At 39.2% G+C, this 25,416-nt stretch overlaps 1 long non-coding RNA gene across 1 annotated transcript in view; it reads right to left on the reverse strand.

Annotated features, from left to right (window-relative positions):
• Window positions 1–2,654: 2,654 nt before the first annotated feature.
• Window positions 2,655–25,416, reverse strand: part of LOC308234242 — a 179,593-nt gene continuing 156,831 nt past the window's right edge. Inside the window, exon 4 of the long non-coding RNA XR_013959036.1 lies at window positions 2,655–4,124. This is a non-coding gene — a long non-coding RNA (uncharacterized lncRNA). The remainder of the gene's footprint in view (window positions 4,125–25,416) is intronic.

The raw sequence follows: 25,416 nt of genomic DNA on the forward strand, positions 1-25,416 counted from the left end.
CTCACATCACCACTGCAGCTCACAAGCTACCAAAACATAGCTGATGAGTCACTGGTGATTGCTGACAGTAAAACTGTCTTCAGAGACAAGAGAGCACTTGTCTACTCAGCTCTGTTTAGGTAGCCCGCATGACCTGGAATGAATGCAACCAGATGATGACACACTTTAGTGCTAAAGAAGATTCAGCTTCCTCTGGAAGTGGGCTCTAGTGATCACATCTTCATTGTAGTGATCTCACCATTCCTGCCCAGTGCTCATTAGAAGGAAATTGGGAGATAGTGGAGGCATTTTGCCAATTTGGACAACTTAAGGATAGTCCCTTTATTGGGGGTAAGGGGGAGATGTCCTTCCCTATGTTTGAAAGGCAGTTGGTAATCAAATTTGGGCTACATTTTCAGTCACCTTGAGAATGTAATTAGAGTTGCTGATATGCTTAAAGTTGAAATGGAAGTGAGCTCCAAGAAAAGGTTGAAAGTCTCAATGCTCTTGAACCCTTTAGAAATACATAAAACTTTAAAATTATTAATGCTGGTACCCTTCAAGAGATTCTGATGTCATTGGTTTAGGGTGGGCATAAGCTTCTTAAAAAAGTACTGTAATTTTTCAGATCGTTGCAATGCACTACCAGGGATAAGATCCACTGAGATAGGGAATTTTACCACTTCAGTGTCTCATATATGTTGAGACGGTTACAGTGTAAAATGGCAATATTGGTGATTATGGGAGCAAGTTTCACATGAGTTAGTGTGAGCTTTTCTGAGAGAGTTATAATCACTTAGAATACATTATACCCATGGAACCCAATGAAAATTGGGCTCTTGTGTGACTAGGAAAGAACCCCACCTAGGAAAGACTGATGGGCTCTGAGAAGTCCCAGGAACAGGACCTAGGAGGTTTCTCTTCCTTCTCAAACCCCTAAATCACAACACTAATACAATCACTACGTTTTCAATGGTATGTATACAAATAATATAAGCAAGTGTGCCTTATATGTGCCTTGTGATTGAGTGCAACACAGTAATAAAAACAACTCACTGCATTGCTCCTGGTTAGAGAGCATACGCTGGCCTGTACAACTCTTTGTCATTAGAAACTATTACACTGATTGATGGAGGGAACAAAGAGGCTTCTGGAATGCTTGTAATGTTCTTTCTTGTTCTTGATACTGGTTATACAGGTGTGTCCAGTTTATAAAAATTTATAGAGATATACATTTACAAATTTGCATTTTCAGTATCTGTTTTATATTTCAATACAAAGTATTTAAAAAATAAAAAACTGACTAACCACTGCTTCCTTTTGAGATGTATATAGCAGTTGGCTAGATAACACTTATTCATGGAAAAATGAGTGTCGATGTTGAACTCTTCCACTTACAGAGCTTGGGGGGAGGACAACAGGGACAGAGTGGGGACTGAAGAAAAACTGAAATTTTCAAGTCTGCCAGTTCTTTAGTGTTGCACAGGGCAGAGCTCCTGAGGAGATGCCTTTTGTTTAGCAAAGTGACGCATATTTTCAAATATGCAGAGGTGAAGCCCAACCTGAGGAGGGAGTGGAGAGCTAATTGTTCTGCCCTGTACCTGAAGAGAATTACATTCCCAGAAGAGCTAAGGGTCAAGGGATCTAGAGAACCAGGGAGTTGAAAGGGGCTAAATGAGGAAGGGAGAGGACTGAGATAGCAGGCTGGAGCCTGAGGAAAAGATGGCTGTTGGGGGGGGGGGGGGGGGAAGAGATGCATTCTGGAGATGCGATGGCAGAAGGACTTTTAAGAAAAGCGTATCTGATATTGATTTCAAATATTTTATGTGGCAGCAATGGAAACCAGCTCCATCCCTCCAAATCCCCAGTAACATCTGCTGCTCTCGCTACCCTGCTAATCACCTGCCATATATTACAAATCAGCCGATAGAAGGGTAGTGTAACTTCATAACCCAGAGAGAGTTAGGGTTAGTTTGACTATTTTAACTGGCTGTTGCGTAAGACTGAATTGAATTTTCTTTTATGGTGATACATGCCTGCAACTTGGTTATTTGAGGCCAGTCTCTCAAATTGTAAAATGGAAAAGTGTAAAAACTAACCTGGGCCCTTTGTGAGATAACTTAATTCTGACACATACATTATAACTGCTATTCTAATGGTCAAGTATAAATGCTCAGTGTCTCACTGACAGCTGTGATGTGGAACAAAGAGTAGTACAACTTGAGCCCTGGTCAGTGTGGCTCATTTGGTTGGAGTGTTGTCCTGTACACCAGAAGGCTGGGGTTCAATTCTTGGTCAGGGCACATAACTAGGTTGTGGGTTCTATCCTTGGTCGGGTCGTGTGTGGGAGGCAACAGATGGATGTTTCACTCTCACATTGATGTTTCTCTCTCTCTTTCCCTCTCCCTAAAATCAATAAAAGCATGTCCTCAAAAACAAAAACAAACAAACAATTTGTTAATACAAAAAACTTGAAGTTAGAGGATTATCTACATTTCTTGGGAAAGTTGCTTAATATCTCTAAATTTGTTTCCTCATCTATAAAATGGAGGAAAATAATTCCCAAGTAGAGATACTCTGAGACTTAACTAGAACAATGTGTTTGAAGTAAGTCCTTTAGAAGATGGCATATAGTGAATAATAAATATTAACACCTTTCCTTCTTTCACTTATATAATATTGCATGTAGAAGTACTTTATTTTATTTTTTTAATAAAGCCACAAAATATTTGTTAGTAATATTAGTCAGAACTAAAATTTGTTGATTATTTGAAAAGCATGTCCTTCAAAAAAGCAAACTTCTAGAAGCAGAAAAACTATTTTTATGCAGCAAATTAAATTAATGGTTTTAGTGCAGTGATTTTTAATTGAGATTGATTTTTCCCCCGAGGGGACATTTGGCGAGGCCTGGAGACATCTTTGGTTGTCACTACTGGCATCTAGTGAGGAGAAGCCACAGATGCTGCTAAATATCACACAGTGCACAGAACAGTCTCCTACAATAAAGACGTATCCAGCTCAAAATATCAATGGCACTCTTGTTGAGAAACTGGTGGTAAGGCAAGTTAGTCTGGTTAGTCTTGGTTTCCAACTTGGTTGATGCCTATGCACATATTAACAGTCCCTTAACTTTAAAGTATTCCTTTCTTAGCCTGTGAACGCTCATAACAAAATGGAAATTTTCATTCTAAAGTGATTATATGTTCAAGCCTATATATGTCACACACCTTTAATATCAAAACAAAGCTTTTGTTCAGCCCCAGAAAAGTCTAGAAAACACTATCACCACGGATTCTTCTCCTCACCCCATTAAAAGATGTATATTTTGTAAAATGTTATCATTTTGAAACCTATACAGATCTGCTTATCTCAAGCAATACTTGGTAAACAAAATTCCACTGTACTTAAGTCATTTCATAATTCAACCATGTAGATGGAGCTCTTTCCAGTGGCGGTGATTGCTTCAGAGTAAGAGCTCTCCTTCATACCAATTCTAAATTTTAATTTTAGAGATCAGAATGAGATAACCCAGAGCCAGAAAAAAACCTGTTCAGAAACATTTGTGTTATTGCACAATAATTGTCAGAAATATTCTTCCCAGCTGCAAATTTAATGGACGAAGTAGTTGGTAACCTCGAACAGCTGAGCTATTAGTACAGTTGTTCAGTTCTTCATCTCCCATTGTCCACACTACTGCTGCTGCCATCCTATTACTGGCTCCATCATAGAGCCTGGCCAGTCATAGCTGAGTCAGGCGCAAAGGATGCTGGGAAAGTGGGGTTGAACAAGCAGCACGAGTTATAGAGTGCAGTAATATGATCCTATAATTTATTTTTGTATTTTCACAGCACATTACTTGATCATTTTAACAACCCAGTGCTGCGAGCAAGATAAGTAATTTTATCCCAATCTTGTGTGTTTGTTACATGCTGTTGAACCAGCTCCAACTCGTGGTGATCCTTTGAATGAGTGATGTCCACAATGATTTATCCTCAACAACCCTGCTCAGCTCCTGTAGATGCATGCCTGTGGCTTCTTTTATGAAGTCAATCAATCCCATAGTTGATTTTTCTCTTTTCCTGCAGCCTTCTGTTTTTCCCACCATTATTATCTCTTCCAAAGAACCCTGTCTTCTCATGATGTACCTGAAAAAAAAAAGAGAGATAAAAAACCTACAAACAGATCTATGAAGTTTGACTGTCTTGCTCTAAATCATGCAGTGTCTAGGATCCAGATCTCTGATCTTTTAACCTAGAGATCTGCACACTATAGGACACAAAAATATAAAGCCTACCTTATGGTCCTTTCCTTTGAGCTCTCTCGCTCTCTTTTTTTTTTTTTTAAAAAAAAAAGCATTTTTTAGAGAGAGAGAGGAAAGGAGAGAAAGAGAAACATCTATGTGAGAGCAGAACATACATGATGTGAGAGCCTAACATACATCGGCTGCCTCCTGCATGCCCCCTCTGGGGTCGAGATGGGCATGTGCCCAGATCGGGAATTGAACCAGCAACCTTTTAATTTAGGGGACAACACCCAACCAACTGAGCCACACTGAATGGGTCTCCTTTGAGTTCTCTTGGTTCGCTTTGCTTGTCTTAGTTGCAGGAGTGCAAAGGAGAACTAGAGATACCGACCTGGTGTAGTGGGTCTGCAGACTGCAGAAAAGGGACAGAAATTCTTCATTGGAACAAAGAGACTTGAACGCATAGGCATTCTCTAAACCAACCAGGACCAACCATAAAAAAAATTTGGGAAAATGATTTCCTAAAATGTCATTTTCAGATCATAATCAATCATCCTGGAAGTATTTTTCAAAATTAGCCTTAATAGAAAATAATAAATAGTTTAGTTCATGCCTAATTTTACCCCATTACTCTAATTCAACCATATTACTGTGAGTTAATGTGCTTTTCTTTAGGGTGATTATTTTAAACATTTGAAGGCAGCTTGTTCCAAATTGGCAATGCCATGATCTGTGTATATATTTATTTCCTTCATTAACTTTCTTAGCTATTCATTGTCCCTTGAAAGGATTTTTTCAGTTCCTTAACTTCCTCTTACTTGAATACTCAGTGTAATTGTTTTCATACAGAACATACAGGTCTTTTTTTTTATTTCTGAGAATGTGAAGCCACACTTGTCCATTTATAGGAAATCATTTTGATGAGGGTTTTTGTGCATGTAAGTACAGGATGTAATTTTAGTTTTGTTTTTGTTTGTTTTCAGAGGAGTTAAACATTTCACAACAAACTTTTAGTACTATTTAAAGTCAGGAATTTAAAAAATATATAGCCACAAAATTATAGGTTGTCTTTATAACTATAAATGACAAAACCAGGAATGAAGTATTTCTGCAGCAGTGTAGAAGTCCTGAATTAACAAACAAAAGTGTTATTCCTTTCTGCTACTGAATTTGAAAATTCATACCTTCAAAGACAGCAAAACTCTGAGTGAGTAGATGTGAGTCATTCACTTCCTTCATAGTGAGAGAGGCTTTAGTTGGAAAATATAGAACTATTCTGTTCTGGTCTCATCTACTTCAGGAGAAGACAGGGAAACAGTTATTTAAAGAGTCACTATGAACTTACAAAACTTCAGCACAAATCAAGAGAGGCAAGAATGTCATTGGATTTGCTTCAGCTCACCAGTTCTTTAGCATTTCAATCCTTGTCTATACTTGAATGATATAATAATGATTTCTTGTAACTAAACAGTTATTTTCTCATCTCCACTCCACTTTTGTAAGACACAAATTTTTAAAGCAAAAAATTTATCGTTGATGACAAATGCCTGTTTCAGGGAACAATAAGTTTATTGGGACCATATAAATCAGACTAAGAATCAATCTCTCTCTCTCTTTCTCTCTTTCTCTCTCACACACACAGAAATATTACCTACATATAAAACATACCTGTATAATTTAACAAATATGCCAGTGCCACCATGCCAATGTAGGTCACAAGATAGAAATTTTCTAGCACAGCAGCCACCCATATGTGCAGTCCTTTTTACTTCCAGTTCCACCTTTCCACTAGAGGTCATTGTTTATTCCAACTTTTATGCTAATCATTTCCTGCTTTCTTTAATATTTTTACCATATATTCATGCATCCATAAGTAATATGTTTAGTTTTGCTTGTTTTTAAAATTTTAAATGGAATCATATATTTTTGCCTTTCTTTTTAAAATTTGTTTATAAGATGCAGTTACATTGTGTATAGCTGTAGTTAATGCAATTTTGTTGTGTATAAGATTCAACTTTATAAAAATACCACATTTTCTCCTTTTTGCAGATGATGAACATTTGGGTCTTTTCCAGTTTTTTGTAATTGTATCAACAACACTGCTATGAATATTATTGTACATCTATTTAAAATATAGCCAGAGTGAAATTTCTGAAACATAGAGTAGGTATATCTTGAGCATTATCATATAATTATAAACCATCCCGCAGAAGTCATTGTACCAATTTATGCACTCATTCGTTCTACATGTGAGTTCTTGTAGTTCACATCCTTGCCAGTTTTGGTATTATGAAACTAGGGACCTGGGAGAAGAATTCAGAATGCAGTTTTCTGGGAGTAAATATTATTTACCTCCCTCTTCATTGTTCTTTTATGCACAATTCCTGATCTAATATTAAGAATTATGACACATTCAAAGAAAGAAGACAATATGAACTATTATTGAAAAAAGAAGCAGTTAATAAAAGCAAACCCAGGCCCTGCTGTTGGGCTTTTCAGACAAGGACTTTAAACAAACTATAACAAATATGTTAAAAGATGTAGTGAAAAGATAGACACTGCATAAACAGATGGACAATATCTATAGAGAGCTGGCATAAAAGAGAAACAAATAGAAATATTAAAAATAAAAACTTAACAGAGATGAGAATCATTCAATGGACTTAACAGACTGGACACAGCAGAAGAAGAAAAAATCCAGTGAGCTTATAGACAACTCAATTAAAATTATCCAAATACAACTAAAAGAGAGAAAGAGGTGGTTTAAAAAGATAGACAATCTGAGTTCTTTGGGACAATTACAATCATGGTCTAAAATTGTACATGTAATCAGAGACCCAGAAGGAGAGCAGAGAGAGTGGGACATAGGAAAAATTTGAAGAAATAATGATTAACAAATTTATTCAATTGATTAATAATATTAACCCACAGATTCAAGAATCTGAGTGGACTTCAAGCAAGATATGCACAAAGAAAACTGCTTCTACACACATCGGAGTCAAACTGCTAAAAACCAAAGACAAAGAGCATATCTTAAGAGTGGGGGGAATCTGCGACACAGGAGTAGGCCTCCTGCTGACACAGGGCAGCTGCGCTACTTGATTTTGACTCTGGGCACATGGATACAGAGAGTCTGTTTCCCACAGCGTGTGCACAACCAGGCCTCCCACCACAAAAGGTGGCTATTCCACCTAACTTTGACTCTGGGTGTGCTTTCTGTTTCACATGGCACAGGAGTGGGCCTCCTGCCAACACAGGGTGGGCAGCTGTGCAACCTGGCCCCCCAAGCAGACTGGGGACCCTGATTCTCTGTGCAAAAGGCAGCACTGAGCACCATTGACTTGAATCTCGGTGCACACATGTGGGGACTCTGTTTCTCATCATGCGTCCACAGGATCCCTGATTCTCAGTGCATGCACACTAAGAGCCTGTGACTCCAATTATCAGTGCACATGTGCACAGGGACTCTGATTCATGGTGCGAGGCTGCACCAAGTGACAGAGACTCCAATACTCAATTCTCGGCATGTGCACATGGGGTCTCTGACTTCTGGCACACGTTAGGGGACTCTGATTTTCAGCGTATGCCTGTGGGGACTTTTTTCAGTGCAGCTCATGCGGGGTCCTTGATTCTAGGTGTGCGCACAAGGCCACACTGAGCACTGGTGACTCTGATTCTCGGTGTGTGTGGCTCCCACCAACCCACGGCAGCCACACGTCTGTGTCAGAGCTCTTCAGTGACACTCAGGTGGCACAACACTCCCAGGCCCCCGCAATTTGGCGTTTGGATCTTCTGGTGATAGTTAAAATGGGAAGACAACGAAACAATCCCCAGAAGAAAGAAAAAGAGGAATTGTCAAGAAAGGGAATAAGTGAAACTGAGGCATGCAACATGACAGAAAAAGAATTCAGAGTAATGGTCATACAGTTTATAAACTGGATGGACGAGAAAATTAACAACCTATGCAAAAATCAGGAAGAAATAAAAGTGACATAGCTACAATCAAAAACTCCATGGAGGGTTCAACAATAGACTAGAAGAAGCGGAGAACTGAATTAGTGAGTTAGAAGATAAGGTAGAGAAACAAGCCCAATCTGAACACCAACTGGAGAAAAAAATTAAAAAGCAGGAGGAGAGCCTAAGGAAGCTTTGGGACAACATGAAACAAAGTGCCAGAAGGATATAATAGAGGTGCCAGAAGGACAAGAAGAGCAGCAAGGTTTAGAGAATCTATTTGAAGAAATAATGACAGAAAACTTCCCTGATTTGGGGAAGAAAAAAGTCTCACAAGTACAGAGAGTCCCAAGCAAGATGAATCCCAGAAGACCCATACCAAGACACATCATTATTACAATGGCAAATGTTAATGACAAAGGGAGAATCTTAAAGGCTGCAAGAGAGAGATGGTTACCTTTAAGGGATCTCCCATCAGATTATCAAATGATTTCTCAACAGAAACACACCAAGCTAGAAGGGAAAGGAATGAAGTATACAAAGTGATGCAAAGCAAAGGACTGAATCCAAGAATACTCTATCCAACAAGACTATCAATCAAAATTGAAGGGGAAATCAGGAGCTTCACAGACAAAAAATGGCTAAGGGAGTTTATTACTACCAAGCCAGCAATGCAAGAAATGCTAAAGGGAATGCTGTAAAAAGAAGAAATAGAAAGGGAGGAAGGAACACAGGCATAAAGCACAGAAATGGCTACAAACTAGTACCTATCAATAATAACATTAAACATAAATGGATTAAATGCTCAAATCAAAAGACATCAAGTTGCTGAATGGATAAGAAAACTTGACCCATATATATGCTATCTACAGGGGACCCACCTCAGAACAAGGGACTCACACAGACTGAAAGTGAAGGAATGGAACAATATCTATCAGGCAAATGGAAATAAATTAAAAAAAAAAAGCTGGGGGCGGGGGTAGCAATACTTATATCTGACAAAATAGACCTCAAAGTGAAGACCATAACAAGAGATAAGGAAGGCCACTTCATAATTCTAAAAGGATTGATACAACAAGGGGATATAACGCTGGTAAACATATAGGCACCCAATGCAGGAGCACCGAAATACATTTTTTAAAAAACTTCTGAACAATATTAGGGGAGAGATTGACAGCAATATAATCATAGTAGGAGACTTTAATACCCCATTAGCATCACTGGATAAATCCTCTAGACAAAAAAAAAAATAATAACAAAGAAAGAGCAATTTTAAATGACTTACTAGATCAGATGGACTTAATCGACATCTTTAAAATGTTCCACCCCAAAACTACAGAATATACATTCTTCTCAAGTGCACTTGGGACATTTTCAAAGATAGACCATATATTGGGACACAGGAAAATTCTCTCCAAATTCAAAAAGATTGAAGTCAGATCAAGCATCTTCTCAGATCACAATGTCATAAAATTACAAATCAACTACAATAAAAACAATCACAAAAATTATAACACTTGGAGGCTGAATAGCATACTTTTAAACAATGAGTGGGTTACCAAAGAGATCAAAGAAGAAATAAAACATCCTGGAAACAAACGACAATGAAAACACAACAATCTAAAATCTTTGGGACACAATGAAAGCAGTCCTGAGAGGGATGGAAGTTCATAGCATTACAGGCCTACCTCAAAAAAAAAAAAAACAAAAAAAAAACCAACAAAAAAAAACCTGATAATAAACCATCTAACTCCGCAACTTGAAGAATTAGAAAGAGAGCAATAAGAAAAGCCCAGAGTGGACAGAAGGAAGGAAATAATAAAGATCAGAATGGAAATAAATGACATAGAGACCAAAAAAAAAAAAAAAAATACAAAAGATCAATGAAACCAAGAGCTGGTTCTTTGAAAGGGTAAACAAGATTGATGAACCTCTAGCCAGGCTCACCAAGAAGCAAAGAGAGAGAACTCAAATAAACAAAATCAGAAACGAAAGAGGCGAAATAACAACAGATCCCACAGAAAAATACTATGAGCAACTCTATTCCAACAAACTGGTCAACCGAGAAGAAATGGACATATTCCTAGAAAAATACAACCTTCCAAAACTCAACCAGCAGGAATAAAAAAAATCTGAGTAGGCCAATATCTGTGGAGGACATTGAAGCAGTAATAAAAAACTTCCAACAGCCGAAACCGGTTTGGCTCAGTGGATAGAGCGTCGGCCTGCGGACTGAAGGGTCCTGGGTTCGATTCCGGTCAAGGGCATGTACCTTGGTTGCGGGCACATCCCCAGTAGGAGGTGTGCAGGAGGCAGCTGATCGATGTTTCTCTCTCATCGATGTTTCTAGCTCTCTATCCCTCTCCCTTCCTCTCTATAAAATATCAATAAAATATATTTGGAAAACAAAAACAAAACAAAAAAAAACTTCCAACAAACAAAAGCCCTGGACCAGACGGCTTCACAGCGAAGTTTTATCAAACATTCAAAGAAGAAATAAAACCTATCTTCCTCAGAATTTTCAAAAATATTCAAGAGGAAGGAACACTTCCAAGCTCTTTCTATGAAGCCAGCATTATTCTGATCCCAAAACCAGATCAAGACAATACAAAAAAAGAGAATTACAGGCCAACATCGCTCATGAACTGGGACGCCAAAATTCTCAACGAAATTCTAGCAAATCGAATCCAGCATGACCAAGTGGGATTTATTTTGGGGATGCAATGATGATACAATATCCGCAAATCAATAACCTTGATACACCACATAAACAAACTGAGAGAAAAAAAAACATATAATTATATCCATTGATACAGAAAAAGCATTTGACAAAGTTCAACACCCTTTCTTGATAAAAACTCTTGCAAGGTGGGAATAGAAGGATCATACCTGAGCATAATAAAAGCCATATATGACAAACCCACGACCAACATCATACTCAATGGGCAAAAACTAAAACCATTTCCCCTAAGAACAGGAACAAGACAGGGATGCCCACTCTCACCACTCCTGTTTGACATAGTACTGAATGTACTAGCCATTGAGAGCAGACAAGAAGAAGAAATAAAAGGCATCTCAATTGGAAAAGAAGAAGTAAAACTGTCCTTATTTGCAGATGACATGATATTGTACATAGATATCCCAAAAATTCCATAAAAAACCTACTAGACTTAATAAATGAATTTGGCAATGTAACAGATACAAAATTAACAACCAGAGGTCTATGGCTTTTCTATCTACCAATAATGAACTCACAGAAAGAGAAACTAAAAAAGCAATCCCATTTACCATTCCAACAAAAATATTAAGATACCTAGGAATAAATTTAACCAAGGAGATAAAGTAACTGTACTCAGAAAATTTCAGGATGCTAAAAAAAGAGATAGAAGAAGACATGAACAAATAGAAGAATAAACCATGTTCATGGATTGGTAGAATCAACACCATTAAAATGTCCATACTACCCAAAGCAATCTATAAATTCAATGCAATCCCCATTAAAATACCAATGGCATACTTCAAAGACCTAGAACAAATTCTCCAAAAATTCATCTGGAATAAAAAAAGACCCCAAATAGCTACAGCAATCTTGAGAAAGAAGAACAATGTTGGAGGGATCACAATATCAGATATCAAGCTATACTACAAAGCCACTGCTCTCAAAACTGCCTGGTACTGGCACAAAAACAGACATATAGACCAGTGGAACAGACAGAGAACCCAGAAATCGACTCAAGCCATTATGCTCAATTAATATTTGACAAAGGAGGCAAGAGCATACAATGGAGTCAAGACAGTCTCTTCAATAAATGGTGTTGGGAAAATTGGACAGATACATGCAAAAAAATGAAACTACACCACCAACTTACAACATACACAAAAATAAACTCAAAATGGCTAAAGGACTTAAACATAAGATGGGAAACCATAAAAATCTTAGAAGAAGCCATTGGCAGCAAAATAGCAGACATTTGTCTTGGCAATATCTTTACCGATACAGCTCCTAGGGCAGTGGAAATGAAGGAGAAAATAAACAAATGGGACTACATCAAAATAAAAAGCTTCTGCACAGCAAAAGAAACCATCAACAAAACAACAAGAAAGCCCACTGCATGGGAGAACATATTTGCCAATGTTATCACCAATAAGGGATTAGTCTCCAAAATTTACAGGGAACTCCTACAACTTAACAAAAGGAAGATAAACAATCCAATCAAAAAATGGGCAAAGGACCTAAATAGACAAATTTTTAAAGAGGACATAAGGAAGGCCAAGAGACATATGAAAACATGCTCAAAGTCACTAATCATCCAAAAGATGCAAATCAAAACAACAATGCGGTACCATCTCACACCTATCAGAAGGTCTGTCATCAACAACCGACAAGTGCTGGCGAGGATGCGGAGAAAAAGGAACCCTCCTTCACTGCTGGTGGGAATGCAGACTGGTGCAGCCACTGTGGAAAACAGTATGGAGTTTCCTCAAAAAACTAAAAATGGAACTCCCATTTGACCCAGTAATCTCACTTCTAGGAATATACCCCAAGATACCAGAAACAGCAATCATAAAGGATATATACACCCCTATGTTCATGGCATCACAATTTACAATAGCTTAGATTTGGAAACAGCCTAAGTGCCCATCAGATGAGTGGATTAAAAAATGGTGGTACATCTACACAATGCAATATTACGCTGCTGTAAAAAAGAAGGAATTCTTACCATTTGCATGGATGGACCTGGAGAACATCATGCTAAGTGAAATAAGCCAGTCAGAGAAAGACAAATATTACATGATCTCACTCATTTATGGAATATAACGAACAACATAAACTGATGAGCAAAAATAGAGGAAAAATTATGAGACTATAATAGAAGTAATCCTGTTATTTGCAGATTTTTAATATTTCCTACAACTTTTATGATATTATACTATGTTAGTACAGTATTGGTAATATTATTATGTTTAAAACTTTTTTCCTGAAATATTAATGTTTATTGCATGTAACATAATTATATTTAAAACTGTTTTTCTTGAAATATTAAAAAAGATTATTTAATTTAAAAATAAATAAAAAAATTGCTCAACATAATTCTTCTCTGTGGAAATTTATATTAAAACCACAATGACAAAATAATATAGGAGTGGGGCATGAGAACTATACAAATCAACTAAAGTCATACAAAGTTAAGTCAGGGCTAACATGGAAGTCGGCTAACCTGAGATGCAAGCAGACCATGAGGAGCCTCTTGAAAAATAAAATTCCTGAAAAGGTTGATTAATAGCTACTCATCCATACCTTATTGTTCTCACCCATATCATAAAGGGGAAACAAACCACAAAATATACCTTGTAAATGTTATAGTTAATCCCACTCTCTATTGCCCCATACCAGCAATTTTACACAGAAACTGGGAACAGATATATACTCAACCTCTCCAGAGAATTGGGGGTCTCTCTTCTCTTGTGTGGAAAATTGGCCACTTGCCTGTGGACTGGCTTTTGCTTGCTTATCCTCCCTGCTTAATAAAACCTGTGTTGCCTCTTTAACTTCTAAAAAACAAACAAAACAAAAAATAAATAATAATCCTAATATATAAAAACCCTGGGTTGGAACAACCAATAACGACCAAGGCTTAACCAACCGGAAGTCAGTCCTGCAGTCAGCTTCCGCTGCAGGCTGGTGCCCCAGCACTGACTGCTGAGGGGGCTGCGAATCAGGGCCAGAGAGAGGCCTGAAGAGAGAAGCAGGACTGATCTGTTGCCTCTGTGGCAGCTTTTGTTCAGCACTTGCCTCTCTCTTTCTCTTCCAGTCTGGCCAGCAGCTGTGCCTCCATTTCTCTCCAGGCCTCCACCTGGGCTGCTGATCAGCCCCTCCTTTCTGATCAAGCCCCATTGATAGGCCCAGAGATGCTGACTGGCATAGGAACCGACCAATCAGAATCAAATCTGGGTGCTGTGAAGAACCAATGGCTGCCTAGGAGGCAGAGCTTTTGACACTGACTGGCATAGAAACTGACCAATCAGAACCAAATCTGGGTGCTGTGAAGAACCAATGGTTGCCTAGGAGATGAAGCTTCTGATGCTGACTGGCATAGACATTGACCAATCAGAACCAAATCTGGGTGCTGTGGGGAGCCAATGGCTGCCTCACAGGCAAAGCTTTTGACACTGACTGGCATAGAAACTGGCCAATCAGAACCATATTGGCCAGCAGAGGCGGGCAGTTGGGGTGAGATCAGGCCTGCAGGGGAGGGTAGTTGGGGGCAAGATCAGGCCGGCAGGGGAGAGCCGTTGGGGGCGAGATCAGACCAGCAGGGGAGGGCAGTTGGGAGCAACCAGGCCGGCAGGGGAGGGCAGTTAGGGGTGATCAGGCTGGCAGGCAGAGGCAGTTAGGGGTGATCAGGCAGGCAGGTGAGCAGTTAGGAGCCAGTGGTCCCAGATTGTGAGAGGTATGTCCGACTGCCGGTTTAGGCCTGATCCCTGTGGGACATCCCCCAAGGGGTCCCCAATTGGAGAGGGTACAGACTGGGCTGAGGGAACCCCCCCTCTGTGCACAAATTTTGTGCACTGGGCCTCTAGTAATAAAATAAAAATCAATGGAGAAAATGTCCTTGGGTGAGGATTAACAACAAAACACACACAAAAAAGGAGAATTGAAGCAGTCATTTTAACAACTCATGTGTTAAGATTTTTGTGTGTGTGATCATTAGTTGAATAATATTTTACAACTATACACCTCACTCCATAGATAAAAATTGGTCAATTGAAGGGAAAGGAGAAATAAGTGATCCTGGTGTCAATTTGTGTTCATGTTTTACCAAGTAAAATTTTACCTGAGATATAAATCAATCTTAAATTTCAAGAGATGTCCTTTTGTAAATAATTTTCAAAGTATATTATATAAGCATATGGTCTCATGCCAGATGATAAGCACTAGAATGAGAAAATTCTTCTTGGCTTTGTGATTCATCACTTCCCAATACCTTCATGATTTGGGAAAAGACAGGAGTGACATCAGCAAGGGGGATGACTTCTTGAGAAGCCAAAGGATGGTTTCAAAGTCCTTTAAACGGAGTACTTAAACTCCAGTTTCCTTTAAAAGGGTGTTTTATTCCAAAACCTTGATTGTGATATTCCCCCACTTTATGTTTTCCCCTTGTAATATAGCATTTTTAACATCCCAGCCAAGGGACCGTAAAGCAATCTGACTGTTATATAACAGTTCTCTGCATGTGTTGTGTTTTTTTTTTAAATTGCATTTCTCTGGAACACATAACAAATAATTTTTTGCTACAGATCAAAACCAAAAGCTTGGACTGCACCAATGTTAGTTTCAACTTGAATCACCACCCACCTGGGCCTGACTCAGGCTGGCAGCCCACAGGGAAAATCCTGCCTAAGTGTATTACCGCCTCTGGGTCTGTTGCTCAGGTGCATAGACCAGATTAGCCAGGAGACGCAACAAGGCAAATGTGACTGAAGTAGAATTCTGGGAAGCAGGAGGGTTTAAGGTACCACAAACATTTGCAAGGCCTAAGTAGAAATAACTGTTAAGGGGAACAGTTTGAGCAAGAACAAGGTTATTCATGATTCCAAACTGATGCCAGGGCTTGCTGAAGCTTTTTAGCTAGAAATGCTTTCAGGGTAAGATTTTTCCTCTGGAGAAGCTTAAGGCCTGAAAACCAGCAATCCTTTGTTGTTATAAAACTTCAGAGTATATAAAATTTTAAAACAAAGACTCATTCATGTTCAAGAATTTACTTAAAATAAAATTAAAGTAGAATAATCTGTTCTTTGCTTCTAAGGTCCCTTTCAACACTAGGTTTTTACATACTAAAAGTAGAATCCTTTTTCAAATTAACTTGCAGGAAAAGGAAGCATAGTTTTATTAGACAACTAGAGGCCCAGTGCACGAATTTGTGCACAGGTGGGGTCCAGCCGGCCCAGCCCCAATTGGATCAGTTTGGCCAGGCCTGTTGGGAGGAGGAGATGGCAGGAGGTTGGCCAGCCACCCCAATGGGGCCCTATCAGGGCCAGGCTGGCTGGGGGGCCGATTGGGGGTCAGCGGCTGGGGGGAAGGGCCATGGGTGGTTGGCTGGCTGGCCCCACCCCTGATTGGTGTGGGGGGGCCGATCAAGGTCAGGGCCAGTCAGAGGGAGGGGCTGCAGGCCTATCAGGGTGGTGGGGGCCTGTTGTGGGTGGGCCAGCTGGAGGAGGCTATGGGAGATTGGCCGGCTGTACCCACCCCTGATTGGGCCAGTTTGCTGGCCGCAGTGGGCATCATAGCAACCAGTTGTTCTGGTCGTTATGGTGTTCCAGTTGCTGGCTTTTTATATATACAGACTAGAGGCCCAGTGCACAAAATTTGTGCACAGGGGGGGCCCCTCAGCCCAGCCTCCACCCTCTCCAATCCGGGACCCCTCAGGGGATCTTCAACTGCCTGTTTAGGCCCAATCCTGGGGATTGGGCCTAAACTGGCAGTCGGACATCCATCTCACAATCCTGAACTGCTGGCTCCTAATTGCTCACCTACCTGCCTATCTGGTTTCCCCTAACTGCCCCCCCCTGCTGGCCTGGTTGCCTCCAACTGCCCTCCTCTGCCAGCCTGGTCACCGCTAACTGCCCCCCCCCCCCCGCTGGCCTGGTCGCCCCCAACTGCCCCCCCTGCTGGCCTGGTTGCCCCTCATGGCCCCCCACTGGCCTGGTAATCCCACACAGCCTGCTTGTTCAGTCGTTTGGTCGTCCCTCACTAACCCCCCTGCCGCCCTGGTCGTAGGCAGCCATCTTGTGTGGGTGTGATGGTCAATTTGCATATTATCTCTTTATTATATAGAATTATTGCTTTTTCCTTTTACCCACTGACCAGATTTTGCCAGATGAGTAACACTGCTTAAATACCATTAGCTCTCTTAAGCCTCTAAGATATTGCTTTTTAAAGACCAGCATTAATTACTCTCTACCTAAGGGCCTAGCAATGTAGTGGGTCTCCTAAAAAGTAGGTGAGGGGGAGGTGTTGTGTGCCTATCTGGGGTTAGTTAAAAGCCCAGAAGCCTGGGAGAACATGGTGGCTGCTCTTGGAGGTTTTACTGATGTGATTGCTTAGAACCATGATAGTGTTTCTAGCTGGTCCATTTCATGGTTGGATAGATTGGGTCAAGTTACTTAATCTCTAAGGCCCATTTCCTTATCTGTAAAATGGGCCTAACTTGTAATGCCTACATCATATCACTGTTTTGATAATTAAATGATATAGAGGGAGCACAAAGTAAATGTTGACATATGTTAGCCATTACTATCAAATGTCTGTGCGTGTGGCTCATGCAACTACACTAAGACCAATTTTTCTTTGTGCTAGTAGGATTTCATTGTCAACTTTTGTCAGAAATACCATGTTTCTAAATTTTTTTAATGACTGTGAAAGGTCACAAAAAAGAAGCAGTGAGCAAAGATGGGGGGGCAGAGAGAGAACAGGGGTGCCCTGAAATTGTTGCTCTCAATGTCCTTTACAGTTCTCATCTCCATTGAAAACCACTCTTTTGAACCAAAATAAAGTTCTCTTGGGAGTGCACGCGCATGTGCGCATATAATTTCCTCAACAAATACACTGAATTCTGGTTTGGGGATACAAGTCATAGATCCACAAAGAGAAATCTGTAGAAAGAAATGTTATGGACCTAAAAAACATCATAGGGACTTCACTAATGCTTGGTTATTTACACTGTTGATATTTATAAAGAAACCCTTAAAATTACCCATTTAGGTGATCCAAATAGGCTAAAAGTGAACATATTTTTGATATGGCTACAGTTTAGTTTCAAATAAATTTATGATAAATAAAATTGCAAAATGCAGTTGCTGTCTTCAAGGGCGATTTTATTGTTTTTGCATCATTTTTGCTAAGTACATTTTCAAAGTAGAGGCTTGCATACCTAGTAAATAAAACCACTGGATATTAGGAAATGAACTTCATTGAAAGATATTCAGATTATTGGAAATTTTAGATTTTTCTTTCATATTTTATTTTTTCTAAAAGAAAAATATAATTAGTTTTTCCTTTTATTGGCAGAGAAGTGTGGAAGGACTCATCATTTCATTCATATTTAAAAAGTATTATGATATCATATTCTGGATTCTGACACCTGTTTAGAATTAGCCACAGGGGAACTCTGCTCACAAATATTCAAATTTACAATGTGACTGCTGACATCACAGGGAATTATTTTATTATTTCATTGGCCAGATAAAAGGGAAAATTCAAACATTCTATATGACTCTGCTAAATACTAACAACATCTCTCAGTATTTAAAACACATTGTATCCTGGTATCACCCACGGTACTGAAAAAAAGAAGATTTTTATCAAGATTACATAAATTCTTGAATTCATCTTTGGAGATGTTGCGATGGATATAGATGTCTTAAGAAATCACAGAAAGTGGCATGAAATGGAAAGGATTTGGTCCAGCCACTGCTGTGAATTTATGCCTATGTAAAGCTACAATCTTATATAAGACTAATGTTTTAATTATGTCATAATGTGGCTACTTCAGGGAAATTATAAAATCAGGAACATTTGACTTCAACAGTCTAATTGGTGAAATATAGTTAATTTCCTAAAAAAGAAATCCTTCAATTTTATTTACACATATTTATGAGGTGATATTTATAAACACTAATACATCTCCTAGTCTTGAGCTACAACAGAAAGTTACTGTTTTAAATATTTATGGAATGGTAAAACTTTTAAATTAAGGGACCACTGTTACCAACTCTTTGTCAATTGAGGATATTAACATCCCCTCATCTCAAACATAATACGTTGAAAAACAAAACTCTTCATCTCTTCCTGCCAACATAAATCTGTTTCTTCGGTGTAATCAGCTAAGTAAATGGCACCACCAGTCACCAAAAAAATGTTTGCTCAAGCCAAAGGCTTCAGAGTCACTCTTGAGTTCTTTATTTCTCTCATGTTGAATATCCAATTAGTAGCAAATTTTTTTGGCTCTACCTTCCCCAATTATCCCAATCCAGCCACTTCTTACCACCTTGATCTCCTAACACCTTAATGTAACCCACCATTATTTCTAACCTGATCTACACATTAGGTTCCTTGAGCATATCCCAAGTAGAGGAGCAAGGCTTTCTTTAAAAAATCCTCACCCAAGGACATGTTTAAAGCGAGAGAAAGTGGGGGAGGAGAGAGGAACATCAATTGGTTTCTCAAACATACATGCCCCAACCAGGGATTGAACCTGCAACCCAGGAATGTACCCTGACCAGGGAATCAAACTGGCAACATTTTTGTGCACAGGACGACACCCAACCAACTGAGCCACTCCACTGGATAAGTCTTTTTTTTTTTTTTTTTTTTTGTGACTAGATAATCTATCTAGGTTCTATGTGGGGGAGAGGAATTATTTAACAATTTATCTCTTCTCAGTACTTAAGGTACTTATAGGAGAGTTAAGCTAATTTACCTCACAAAAGCAAAAACCAGTCCAGAAAGTTCTTTCCACCATATTATGTAGATTGTTTTTTAAATAGCAACACAAACTACAACCTTACTTAAAATTTTCAAGCTACATAGAATTAAAATGTAAAAATCTCCCAATTCTATAGTATCCATTTACTCTTCACAGGCAACTACTAATGGTGGTTTGAGTGAATCCTTCTAGATATTTTCTATATATATCACACACACGCTCATACACAATAATTTTCTCCATTCTAGGATACTATTAAATGTAATTAAATTGCTACCATTTCTCCAGGCTACAGTCCTCTTCCATTGACCCTTTGCCCAAAGTGTAGGCACAGGTAATCCATTAATTCTCTTCAGCAAGACTGAGACCAGAAGGCAATTGTTTACTGAGCAATGCTGAGGTTCTGAGGGATAACTGGCAGAAATTACATCATGAAACAGGCAAAAAATTGAACTAAAACTAGATAGTGCACATTATCTCCCTAGAATTAGACAGCCCAGGTTCATATCTTAGCTCTTCTACTCATTAATGATATGACCTTGGGAAAATCACCTAGGTCTTTCAATATCTCATTTGTGAAAAGGGGGTAATAATAGTACCTACCTTACTGGTATAAAGCTGTTCACAGAATTATCTATCTATATACATAAGAGGCTAATTTGCAAAGTGTCCCCTCGGGAGTTCAACCAGGAGACCGGAAGTTTGATCACTCACTATGATGTGCATTGATCACCAGGGGGGCAGAACAGAATATGGTGGACAACCAGCAGTGGTGGCAGGGTGCTGAGGGAGTGAGGGAAGGAGGAGGCAGAGAGGAGGGGAGGTGGAGAACCTGATCGGCCCTGATCACCGGCCAGGCCTAGAGACCCTAACCATGCACGAATTTCATGCACTGGTCCTCTAGTATATACATAAAAGTCTAAGCAACCAAATGACCAAACAACCGAACAACTGGTCAACAGTTGCTATGATGCACACTGACCACCAGAGGGCAGACGCTCAATGCAGGAGCTGCCCCCTGGTGATCAGTGCACTCCCACAGCCAACCTTCCATAGCCAGCCAGCTGGCTGGTCCCAGTCAACCCCGATAGGGCCGGCTGACCAACCTCCCGCAGTCCCTCCCCCTGGCCTGCCAGCCAACCTCCCGCTGTCCCTCCCCCTGGCCAGCGGGCCCCAATGGCCCCGATTGGGCCAGCTGTCCAACCTCCCACAGCCCCTCCCCCCGGCCAACCTCTGGCGGACCAGATCGGCCCCGATCCCTGGCCAGGCCAAGGGACCCCACCCATGCATGAATTCATGCACCAGGCCTCTAGTATTAAATACATGGAAAGAACTTAACATTATGCTGGGCAAAAGTGAGTGTTCAGCATATAAAAAGTTTTAGTGTTACCTTTCTGAAAATCCATGAATTATATCATAAGGCAGGAATCAGCAAACAAACAAAAGCCCTGGACCAGTATTTTTGGCTTTGGAAGCAATATGGTCTCTGTCAGAACTACTCAACTCTGCCATGGGGGAAGCAGCCACAGACAATATGCAAATAAATACTGAAACTTCAATTTCATATAATTTTAATGTGTCATGAAATATTATTCTTTTTATTTCTTTCTCAACCATTTTAATATAAAAAACATTCTTACTTAGCTCTTGGGCCACACAGAACTAGGTGGTGGTTTGAATTTGGTCTATGGGCTGTAGTTTACCAACAGCCTCCCTTGCCTATCACCACCATAGGTTGCCCCTTTCTGGCTGTTTCACATCTTGACTCTTCCATGCTTCTGACAATCCTGTTTCTCACGGACCACAAAAGCTTCTGTGCATCCTCTCTTGTTCAGGTCCCCAACTCCCTGACTTTGCCTATCTTTTCTCCACAGAAGAAAGCCAAAACTCAGTAATGACCTTTCCACTTCATTATGACACAAGTATGTTTCCTCTTTCTCTCAGCCTCCATGCTCCTGATTGAGCTCTGACCTCACTTTTTTTTAATGATTAAGGTATTACATATGTGTCCATATTCCCTCTTTACCCCCCACTCCACTCCCGTACATGTACTCACCCCTCTGCTGTCTCTGTCCACTGGTTCTGGCCTCATTTTTGCAAACTAAAGTGACCCGGGAAAATGGACCCATACATTGTAGGAGGAAGCCTTCCCTCTGTTTGGGAAATATACGCACATAAATGTAATATTAATTGCTTCACAGTAGTCAGCTGTTTGAATCTACCAATTTGTTTAACTTGTTATTAATGAAATAGAGGCCCGGTGCACGAAATTCGTGCACTCAGGGGGGAGGGTCCCTCAGCCTGGCCTGTGCCCTCTCGCAGTCTGGGAGCCCTTGGTGGATGTCCAACTGGTGGCTTAGGCCTGCTCCCCACGGGAGAGGCTCCTGCCACCACCGCTGCACTTGTCAGCAGTGAGCCCGGCTCAGGGATTCTGGCTGAGTGGCATTCCCCCTATGGGAGTGCACTGACCACCAGGGGGCAGCTCCTGCTTGAGTGTCTGCCCCCTGATGGTCAGTGTGTGTCATAGTGACTGGTCATACCACTGTTCGGTCAATTTGCATATTAGCCTTTTATTATGTAGGATTACATATTACTTTAATGTCTTATTTCCCAATATATGACAGTCACTTTTTAAAGTATGTTTAGGCTGCCTGGCTGGTGTTTCTCAGTGGTTGAGCATCAACCTATGAACCAGGAAGTCATGGTTCGATTCCTGGTCAAGGCACATGCCCGAGTTGCAGGCTAGATCCCCAGTGTGAGGTATGCAGGGGGAAGCCTATCAATGATTCTCTCTCATCATTGATGTTTCTATCTTTCTCTCCCTCTCCCTTCCTCTCTAAAATCAACAATAAAAATATATTAAAGTATGTTTAAGCTAAAAATTTATAGTCTTTTGATATTACCCAAACAATTCAAATATTTGTAGAAAAAGTAAACACATACTTTTTCAATAGTTTATCAGTACTACTACCGAGTCCACAAACTATGATAATAACAAAAGACCTACTCTTTTACTTCCTCTTAAATTCCAATTATTGAATCATAAATAGTACTCCATTTGAGATGATATTTTATGCAGAATATTTGGTGAATTATATTGAACTGTTAGTATGATTTCTTCAGAGTTCTTAATCAGGATAAATCCTCTTCATTTTTCAGGGTTACTGAGCTGTAGAATTAGATCTTGATGGCACTATTTATCTTCAGAGGGTAATATGACATAATGGAGACTAGCATGGACTCTGAAAGTTGAGGAACCCAAGCTCAAATAATAAGTGACTTTCAGTGCTAGAAAACACTTATATTTAACTCCAACTGTGCATGAAATGTAAATGTAGAGATCAAACTTGTTTACATATTTAACACCCAATATAAGATGTAGAATCTTTTTCAAGATTTTAGACGTTTCCTTCATCCCCCTTTCTGACTACTACCCTCAGAATTTCTTAATTTTCTGACCTTTATAATCATTGATAGTACCATCAGTATGAAATTAATATAAGTGGATTTATATGATGTATTCTCATTTGTGTCTCACTTCTTTTGCTCAACATAATATCTATGAAATTAACCCATATTATTCTTCATATCAGGATTTTATTCTTTTTTATAGGTGTGTAGTATTCTATTATTTGAATTTACTACCATTCTTACATTTTCCTGTAGGCAGATTTGTAAGTTATTTCTAATTTGAAAATATTATGAATAAAGCTATGCTAAACATCCTTTCACATATGATTTTGAGGACCTATATGCTCATGTCTTTTGGATATATAAAAGCAATAAATTTAATGACTCATGATGTAGGCATATATTTAGTTTTAGTAGATACAGTTTTGCATCCTTTTATCCAATTTATACAACTACCAGCAGTGAATGAGAGTTCCAGATCCTGCAGATACTTGCCAATAATTAATATTATAAACCTATTTAATTTTAGCTATCCTGGTAAGTAAGTAATGGAGGAATAAATTTGAGTTTACCTGGATAGATGATATTGAATATACTTCATATATTTTTTGAGATTTGGATATTATTCTTTATCAATTCTTGTTTACATTTGTGTTTTCTCTTTCCTGAGGTGCCTTGATTTTCCCCATATTGCTGAAGTATATTTTCATTTGAAATAGGACTCTGTTGACAGTTCTTTTATTTTTAGACTTTATGTTTTCTAATGGACTTTGTGTTTTCTATTGTCATGAGAATTACTTTTTCCTTATAGATAAAGTGTTATTTGTCATTCAGAACTTTCAAGATCTTTTTCTTTGTTTTTATTTTTCAGAAGTTTGACTATGATGTGGGTATTGATATCTTTGGGTTTATTTCATTTTGTATTTGCTCACCTTCTTAAAATTGAGGATTTCTGTCTTTTGACCAGTTGGAAGAGTTTTCAGCCATTATTTCTTCAAGTGCTCTTTCAGCTCCATCTCCTTTAATTTCTTCCTGGACTCCAAATGTTACAGTTTTATTTTGTTGTTGTTGTTGTTGTTGTTATGACTCCTGGTTCCTGTGATTCTGATCTTTTTATGTTGTTGTTTTCAAGCCCATGTTCTCCCTATTCTCATTGGATATTTTTATTGTTAAGTTTTCTAGTTCCCTGAGTGTTTTCTCTGTTCCATCCATTCTGCTTTAAGCCTATTCACTGAGTTATTTATTTCAGTTATTGTATTCTTCTGTACTATAATTTTCATTTGGTTCTTTATAGCTTCATTTTCTTTGCTGAGACTTTCTATTTACTTGCCATAACTTTTCTTTTTTCCTATTTAAGGATGTTCAAAATCACTCATGTAAAGATTGTTTTGATGTCTGCTTTAAACTTATTATCAAATAACTATCATCGCTACTATCTCAGTATTCGTATCTATTATCTTTTTTATTCAGTTTTAGGCCTTTCTGCTTCTTTGTTTGAATAATTTGATAATTGAAACCTAGAAATTTTGAGCATTATGAAACTCTGGATCTTTTCAACCCCCTTTTATCTGGCTTGCTTTGATACTGCTCTGGTAAGGGAAGGGTGAGATGCCACCTCATTATTTCAAGAAGAGAGTAGAAGTCCAGGTTCCCCACTTGGCCCAAGGTTTGTAGCGGTGTGTGTGTGTGTGTGTGTGTGTGTGTGTGTGTGTGTGTGTGTATGTGTTGGGGGGATGGGTATTCATTATTTTTATAAGATGGTGGGAGTTCTGGCTCCCTGCTATTCTTCTGCCAATATCTCCCCATGTGGAGGGATAGGTATGCCTTGCTTCTATATCTTACAGTTTCCACTTACATGACCCAGGACTGACTCCTGCCCAGTGCAGCCAGGACCCAGGACTGACTTCTGCCGCACCTGCTGGGATCCTAGCCTGCTGTTTGGTCATCCATCCAGTCATTTAGGTTGTGATGGACCCTGGCTCTTTATATAGTAGGATATTTATATTATATTGTTTCCAGGATCCAGATTTTCATTATTACAAAGAATGTTACATTTTTCTCATATAATCCACAAACAACTCTATGAGATGAGAACAATTTAATTCATTTTACAGATGAAGAAATAGAGAGAGGCACAGGGGAATTAAATAATTTGCCTATTCTCAGGCATGAGGTAAGTGGAAAAGGTAGAATGTTAATCCAGGGCCTCCATTATTCTTTTCTGTTGTCTTCCTGCCTAAAAGAGGGAATATATTAATATTTATTTAATGTATTAAAAAAGATGTTAGAGGAATGTTGCAGAGTGTGAACAACAAGAGTTTCAATAGTGTTTATAATTTACTA

This window comes from Plecotus auritus (genome assembly GCF_963455305.1).
Source record: "Plecotus auritus genome assembly, chromosome: 1".
NCBI lineage: Eukaryota > Metazoa > Chordata > Mammalia > Chiroptera > Vespertilionidae > Plecotus > Plecotus auritus.